This window comes from Oncorhynchus tshawytscha, linkage group LG07 (genome assembly GCF_018296145.1).
Source record: "Oncorhynchus tshawytscha isolate Ot180627B linkage group LG07, Otsh_v2.0, whole genome shotgun sequence".
Classification (NCBI taxonomy): domain Eukaryota; kingdom Metazoa; phylum Chordata; class Actinopteri; order Salmoniformes; family Salmonidae; genus Oncorhynchus; species Oncorhynchus tshawytscha.
The window spans coordinates 61,231,657-61,238,238 of NC_056435.1; positions in this window are offsets into that span (position 1 = coordinate 61,231,657).

Sequence of the window (6,582 nt, forward strand, 5' to 3'; positions counted from 1 at the left end):
GCAAATTTACCAGCTACATCTATGACAGTTGTTGCAGTGACAACATGAACATTCTATTGACAGGGTTACTTACATAGAGGAGTCTTTTGTTTAGACATGTAACTAGCTAGTCTGGGTTTAAGGGTCTCTTTTCCAAGCTTAAAATGATAAACATTCAATATTGGCTATGCTGTCAATCCGGGAAATCTGACTTCAGTGAGTTCAAGACAATTGGGAACTCAGGAAAAAACTATCTCCGACTGGGAAAATAAGTTTTGAACAACTCAGAATTGTAAATCGGGAACTCGGGCCTCTTTCTAGAGCTATGACCCGAAGATCACTGACGTCATCATGATTCCACCTTGTTTTTTCCAAGTTCCCAGTTAGTTTTTCCAAGTTCCAGAGAATGCCAGACTTTGATGACAAAGTTTGATGACAAAATTTGCCCACAAAGGACTGCCGAGCCATCTTCTTGTTCAGGTGAGCACATACAAAAATGTTTTGTATGCTGCTGCATAAATTATGTAATATGCCAGGGAGATATGTACATCAAATCAAATCTAATTTTATTGGTCACAGACACATGGTAAGCATTGGTTAAAACCTCTTGCTCCTACCTGGCACGCAGGCGTCCCATCTAGAGCTCTGGAAATGCAAATGCTCTACGCTAAACGCTAATAGTATTAGTTAAAACGCAAACGTTCATTAAAATACACATGCAGGATATTGAATTAAAGCTACAGTCGTTGTGAATCCAGGCAACAAGTCAGATTTTTAAAATGCTTTTCGGCGAAAGCATGAGAAGCTATTATCTGATAGCATGTAACACCCCAAAAGACCCGCAGGGGATGTAAACAAAATAATTAGCATAGTCGGCGCTACACAAACCGCACAATAAAATATAAAACATTCATTACCTTTGACCATCTTCTTTGTTGGCACTCCTTGATGTCCCATAATCACTATTGGGTCTTTTTTCGATTAAATCGGTCCATATATAGCCTAGATATCGATCTATGAAGACTGTGATAAACGGAAAAAATAGCGTTTCATAACGTAACGTCATTTTTTAAAATTAAAAAAGTAGACGATAAACTTTCACAAAACACTTCGAAATACTTTTGTAATGCAACTTTAGGTATTAGTACACGTTAATAAGCGATAAAATTCATCAGGAGGCGATGTAAATTCTATAGGTGGCCGTCTGGAAAAAATGTCCGGAGAAATCTCAACCAAAACATCCTGCCGGAGACCGGAGGGAATCGGTTCCCTTGGGTCGATTCGACCAAGAATCAAATCCGAAGCAAATGAGAAGACTCTAGACATCCTGTGGAAGCTGTAGGTACTGCAACCTCGGCCTCATTTAATCCGGTTCACCTTTAACAATTCCTGGAAGTGGCGCATGGATATTTTTTTCCATTTTCAGTGATCAGATTTTCCTGCGCTTTTCGATGAAACATACGCTCTGTTATAGTCACAGCCGTGATTTAACCAGTTTTAGAAACGTCAGAGTGTTTTCTATCCACACATACTAATCATATGCATATACTATATTCCTGGCCTGAGTAGCAGGGCGCTGAAATGTTGCGCGATTTTTAACAGAATGTTCGAAAAAGTAGGGGGTAGGATCAACAGGTTTTAATGCGATTGTAGCAAAATGCTTGTGTTTCTAGTTCCGACCATGCAGTAATATTGTCGTGTCTTTGGCTATGCCGGATTAAGTGATATGACATGCTATTCTATAAAATCATTTCTCTGTAATTAATATTACCTGATTAAGCTAATCAGGTAGATAATTAACTAGAAAGTCAGGGCACCACGAAAGAATGTTTCTAGAGCTGTTATCTTCCGAATAAACTCTTAAAGACCTAGTAATCTTTTACATCAATAGCAGTCAATATTAATCGTCACCTTATTTCAGTCTCATCTGAACATCGTAGAATTCTTGGTTATCTTCACGAACTCTGGCTAACAAGTTTAATCAGCAATACAAACTTTGGTTTAATTATTTATTTACTAAATACCTAAATAATAACTGAAATTACATAAACACCGAATCAATATTATGTCATAAAGGAAAACGTCCCTGGCGGACGGTGCCGACACGACGGCTGGTTACACAAAGGAAAGGGGGTTGGGTTTGAGTGAAAGAACGGGAAGACTGAGGAATAGAGGGTGAAGCTATGCTATCGTCAATACAGTATCTTATGCATTCTAAATTACCGCCCATTTGAAAAAGGAGAATGCAATAAATATTTACTCTGAGCTGCGCTTCGGTAGGTTGGTCGTAGATGCTGGCCGTGTTGCCCAACAGAGATCTTCCTTGTCCTTTGAAGAGTGTCTATGGTGGTAAACTGGGTACTTTGTAGTATCGTGTTTGTTAGAACACATCCTTTGTCCGTCCTTTCCTAGCCCACGTTTACAGTGGCCGCTGACAACTCAACGGCTAGGAGGTATCGCTTCTGGAGTGAATAAGAGTTCAAAGTTCATACTAGGTTGCCATACTTTTAGCTCATGCTATATTCTGGCTGGTATAGTCGAAATTCATCCTTTCGGCATGGAGGTCGTCACCTTCACATTGAAATTTTTTGCTAATTTTGTTATGTTCTTGCTGAGGTTGGCTTAGTTCTGTAGGTGGTCTTTGTCCTAATGTACCTGGAACAGCTTACTATCTGAACACTTTCAACATAGGATTGTTGCCCTAATGTCATCGGAACAGAAAGTTATATTTTCGTAAAGGGCTTATATAGTGGAGGGAGAGAAGGGTATGTTTCATAGTTTATAACCAATGTCTCTTCACAGGGGTGGGCCACTGATTGAGCAGAGCTTTAAACTTATGAAAACCCAATTCTCTCATTTGGAAGCTAAGATTACATTTAATCTTTTCACAAATAGTTTTATATTTAAACATTTAAATTGCACAACAATTTCATGTGAATCTGATAACTCTAATGTGTTGACTTTCCAAGATACAGTTTATGTCATCCTATCATTAATAAGAATGTCTCGGATGACAACCGAACTGACATCATATTCATTTAGTACCAACGCATATTTTCAACTGGTTGGATTACCGAAATATGGTTCCTTTCTCCCCTCCTTTAGATGTTCCCAGACTCTATATGTTTAATAAAGGCTCTTCAAGAGTCCTTCTGTAGAGTCAAGAGAGAGAGGGAAGGGAGAAAGGTGGGGGGGGAGGTCATAAACCTACCCCCAGGCCAATGTCATGACAATATCTAACAAGTAATCTAACAATTTCACAACAACTACCTTATACACACACAAGTGTAAAGGAATTAATAAGAATATGTACATAAAAATATATGGATGAGCGATGGCCGAACGGCATAGGCAAGGTGCAGTAGATGGTATAGAGTACAGTATACAGTGGGGAGAACAAGTATTTGATACACTGCCGATTTTGCAGGTTTCCCTACTTACAAAGCATGTAGAGGTCTATAATTTTTATCATAGGTACACTTCAACTGTGAGAGACGGAATCTAAAACAAAAATCCAGAAAATCACATTTGTATGATTTTTAAGTAATTAATTAGCATTTTATTGCATGACATAAGTATTTGATACATCAGAAAAGCAGAACTTAATATTTGGTACAGAAACCTTTGTTTGCAATTACAGAGATCATACGTTCCCTGTAGTTATTGACCAGGTTTGCACACTGCAGCAGGGATTTTGGCCCACTCCTCCATACAGACCTTCTCCAGATCCTTCAGGTTTTGGGGCTGTCGCTGGGCAATACGGACCTTCAGCTCCCTCTAAAGATTTTCTATTGGGTTCAGGTCTGGAGACTGGCTAGGCCACTCCAGGACCTTGAGATGCTTCTTACAGAACCACTCCTTAGTTGCCCTGGCTGTGTGTTTCGGGTCGTTGTCATGCTGGAAGACCCAGCCATGACCCATCTTCAATGCTCTTACTGAGGGAAGGAGGTTGTTGGCCAAGATCTCGTGATACATGGCCCCATGCATCCTCCCCTCAATACGGTGCAGTCGTCCTGTCCCCTTTGCAGAAAAGCATGGGCTGGCTTGAGCAGGGGGACCTTGCATGCGCTGCATGATTTTAATCCACGACGGCGTAGTGTGTTACTAATGGTTTTCTTTGGTTTTCTTTCCCAGCTCTCTTCAGGTCATTGACCAGGTCCTGCCATGTAGTTCTGGGCTGATCCCTCACCTTCCTCATGATCATTGATGCCCCACGAGGTGAGATCTTGCATGGAGCCCCAGACCGAGGGTGATTGACCGTCATCTTGAACTTATTCCATTTTCTAATAATTGCGCCAACAGTTGTTGCCTTCTCACCAAGCTGCTTGCCTATTGTCCTGTAGCCCATCCCAGCCTTCTGCAGGTCTACAATTTTACACAGCTCTCTGTTCTTGGCCATTGTGGAGAGGTTGGAGTCTGTTTGATTGAGTGTGTCTCTTATACAGGTAACGAGTTCAAACAGGTGCAGTTAATACAGGTAATGAGTGGATATTGGATATTCAGCACAACAACTTCATAAAAGGCATCTGGCAGAAGTAAATTAATCCAAAAACACATATAATTCTATATACACTGAGTGTACAAAACATTAATAACACCTGCTCTTTCCATGATGGCAGACTGACCAGGAGAATGCTATGATCCATTATTGATGTCACTTGTTAAATCCACTTCAAACAATGTAGATGAAGGGAGGAAGGATTAAAGAAGGATTTTTAAGCCTTGAGACAATTAAGACATGCATTGTGTATGACGTGTATATGTGCCATTCTGAGGGTGAATGGACAAGATTTAAGTGCCTTTGAACAGGGTATGTTAGTTGGTGCCAGGCACACCAGTTTGTGTCAAGAACTGCAACGCTGCTGGGTTTTTCATGCTCAACAGTTTCCTGTGTGAATCAAGAATGGTCCACCACCCAAAGGACATCCAGCCAACTTGACACAACTGTGGGAAGCATTGGAATCAACATGGCCCGACATCCCTGTGGAACGCTTTCGCCACATTGTAGAGTCCATGCCCCGATGAATTGAGGCTCTTCCTGAGGGCAAAAAAACACTATATTAGTAAGGTGTTCTTAATGTTTTGTACACTCATTGTTTATATGAAATTATGTGTTTTCACAAATTTCATGATATAATCGTAAAGCCCATTCAAAAGGTTTTAGATATTTGGTATTTTATTAGGATCCCCATGTTGCGATAGCAGCAGCTAGTCTTCCTGGAGGATGATACGGAAGTAAAACGGAAGAGGTGATTAGATCACAGTAGCCTACATCAGCCTTGCTGCATACCCACTGTGCACAAACTGGTTGAATCAACTCTGTTTCACAATCATTTCAACGTATTGTGACGCAGCATATACGTGGCAAATACATTGGATTTGAAAAAAGTTATCAACTTTGTTTTTAGGGTGAAATTTCAACCACGGGATTGTCACCATGGTAACCAAATTTCAACAGACAATGTAATGATATATAATCCATATAATCTACACTCAATCACAGTTATTACTTAGCTTCATTGTTATCCCTTCTAATCACCAAAATGAAATTCATAAGTATCCACCCCTTGTCACACAACATGCGTGTACTAAAGAACCACCTCATGCCACAACACAGCTGGAGCAGAATTCATATGAAATAACTGACGAGATATTTCAACACACAAAAATATGAATTTTTACCTTTAAAACATCAGATCTTCAATGTTATATTCATTATCATTAAAAAAAACAATAGTCTGGGCTGTCACAACTTCCAGCGAAGTCGTTTCCTCTCCTTGTTCTGGCGGCGCTCGGCGTCGCCGGTCTTCTAGCCATCATCGATCCACTTTAATTTTCCTTTTGTTTTGTCTTGTCTTCCCACACACCTGGTCTCATTTCCCTCATTACATGTTGTGTATTTAACCCTCTGTTCCGCCATGTCTTTGTGCGGAATTGGTTATTGTAAGTGCATGTGCACGTTTTCTCTGGTGCTCGAAGGGTTTTGTACCCATTTGTTTGTTCTGGTTTCTGGTGGTTTAATGAATAAAACTGATCCGTTGATTACCCAGTTTTTCTCTCCTACGCCTGACTTCCCTGCCACCAGTTACGCACTCCCTTACATGGGCATTACCTCCTACTGGAGAAGTGATCATCTACAGCTACCCTTTGGTCTCCCATCCAGGGTTTTAACCAAGCCCAGCACTGTTTAGCTATGATATTTCTCACTGGCTATTACCAATATGCTACCTGTTAGGAATGATGCTGGAGAAGAGAAGCAGGTACGAGGAGTCAACATTTAATCGGAACAGACATGAAAACAGGACAGGAACAGAATCGTGTAAAACACAGACGCTGCTGTACATAAAAATGACTGCAACAAATGAAATATGGCATCTGTATTTGGATAGGGTAAAATAAAATGGTCATTTCATTTTAGTCGTCAACAGCAAAACATGAAAAAACCATGGCAGCTCCCAACATGGGAGGGAATTATTTCACAGAAAAACATTTCCAATGCAGTTTGATATACTCTTCACAAAATAAAAAATGTACTACTTTGAAATATACATCCGCTCATAACAAAGAAAAGAAATCATTAAGTATGATCAAATTCATTTGGTA